Below are 2,548 nucleotides of genomic sequence, written 5' to 3' on the forward strand. Positions count from 1 at the left end.
GTAAAAAGACAGAGGAGATACCAGAAGAATCTGATTTGTTCAATGTTCCTTCCACGTACCTTGATCTAAAAACGGTATTTAAAAAATCTCAGGCACTATCTTTGCCTCCTCACAGACCGTATAATTGTGCCATTGATCTGCTGCCGGTAGCTCCCCTCCCCTCTAGCAGATTGTTTAACCTTTCAGGCCCAGAGAAAGAGACTATGAAAAATTACATAGAAGAGTCATTAAATTCCGGTATTATTCGCCCCTCTACTTCCACTTTCTACTTCTCTTTCTACTTGAATCATGTCATCTGGACTTCGTTTTTTTGTTAACGTTTCTTTTTTAACAAAAAAACGAAGTCCAGATGACATGATTCAACCTTTTTTGTTGTTATATACCTGGATGACTGAGAAAACAAACTTTGTGTTTTTGAAACCATTAGTGAAAAGGCCAGACTTCAGGGGTATCTGAGGCAGGCTTGAAACACAAGAGTCAGGGTGGCTTCTGGGTAATACCAGATGGCTAGGCCTCAGACTGACGAAGCCTCTTGGACGAGGGGCGAAACGTTTCTTTTTTAACAAAAAAACGAAGTCCAGATGACATGATTCAACCTTTTTTGTTGTTATATACCTGGATGACTGAGAAAACAAACTTTGTACATCCCTGTGCCTTTTTTTCTAAACGTTTGTCTACAGCTGAACAGAACTATGATGTGGGAAATAGAGAATTCCTGGCCGTCAAGATGGCTCTAGAAGAATGGCGACATTGGTTAGAGGGCACTGAAAAATGTCAAACCAGATGCTTTGTCTCGCCAATTCTCAGCATCAGATGACGGTGAGAGGGAGGTCAGCATCATCCCTTCGTCCTGTGTGGTCAGTGCACTCTCATGGCCTATCACTGAGGAGGTCTTGGAGGCTCAAAAGGCGGAACCAGATCCCAAGACCGGCCCCAAGGACAGGATGTTCTTACCCTCAGCGGTGAAGGCCCGCGTTCTCGATTGGGTTCACACCAACAAATTGTCTTGCCATCCTGGAACCAACCGCATGATGGCTCTAATAAAGAGACACTTTTGGTGGCCCACTATGAGTCAAGACGTTAAAGAATTTGTCTCCGCCTGTCAGACCTGCAGCAGAAACAAAAGTGGACATAAACCACCCGCAGGCTTGCTTCAGCCCCTCCCTACTCCTAGTCGGCCGTAGTCTCACATTTCTTTGGACTTTGTCACCGGGTTACCTCCATCAGCAGGCCACACAGTCATCATCACTATTATCGACAGGTTCTCTAAGCCTGTTCATCTCGTTCCCCTGACCAAGCTACCCTCCGCCTTAGAGACAGCCCAGTTGTTGGTACAACATGTTTTTCGTATTCATGGCATTCCTGCGGACGTGGTATCCGACAGGGGTCCACAGTTCATTTCTCAGGTTTGGAAAGCATTTTGTAATTCTTTGGGTGCCTCGTCTAGTCTCACGTCTGGTTATCATCCCCAGTCTAACGGCCAATCAGAAAGATGCAACCAGGAGATCGAGTCTACCCTCCGGTGCATCATCCAGGAGAACCCATCCGCATGGTCTCAACACCTGGTCTGGGTAGAGTATGCCCACAACACGCATACCTCTTATGCTACCGGGTTGTCTCCATTTGAGGCCTCCCTGGGTTATGCACCCCCTCTCTTCCCCAGCCAGGAAGTTGAGGTTGCTGTACCATCGGTACAGCACCATTTCAGACGCTTTAGACGCATCTCGCGTCAAACCAAGGCAGCGTTACTTCGCACCGTGGCTGCAACCAAGAGGATGGCAGATCACCACCGTTCCAAGGCTCCATCCTACTCAGTCGGCCAAAAGGTGTGGTTGTCCACCAGGGACATTAATTTAAAGGACTATCCCAAGAAGTTGGCCCCTCGATTCATCGGTCCTTTTCCTATTGTTAGAATCATTAATCCGTCTGCTGTCAGGTTGAGTCTTCCTGCTTCAATGCGCATCCATCCAACTTTCCATGTTTCACAAATTAAACCTGTCCTAGAGAACCCTCTGTGCCCTCCTGCCAACCTCCCCCCCCCCCCCCCCCCCGTCTCATCGACAATCATCCTGCATTCTCGGTACGCCGTATTCTAGATGTACGACGCAGGGGTAGGGGGTTCCAGTACTTAGTGGACTGGGAAGGATATGGACCGGAAGAACGGTCCTGAATTCCCAGATCCTTCATCCTGGACCCCAGTCTTATCACCGATTTTTTTAGAGATCACCCTGAAAAGTGCCAGCGATCGCCAGGAGGCGATTCTTGAGAGGGGGGTTCTGTATGGTTTTGATATTTTCCTTCCTCCAGGTTCCTGAAGGCAGGGGCGGCGCTGATGAGCAGCTGCAGCTGAGGCCAGTTTCCTTAATTGATGCCAGGAGTACTTAAGGCTCCAGTGGAGCTCCAGTCAGTGCTGGAGCATTGTTTGACGTGCCGGTACATATGCCTCCAGCCCTGTACAGTGCTTAAAGATTTAGAAAGACTTACCTTGTTTTGTGTCCACATTTTCAGAGTCTGGATGTACCGGATCCTGTCCTGTAATTCGAAGTAT

This window comes from Nematolebias whitei, chromosome 4, assembly GCF_014905685.2.
Source record: "Nematolebias whitei isolate Nwh7 chromosome 4, NemWhi1, whole genome shotgun sequence".
NCBI classification, from domain to species: domain Eukaryota; kingdom Metazoa; phylum Chordata; class Actinopteri; order Cyprinodontiformes; family Rivulidae; genus Nematolebias; species Nematolebias whitei.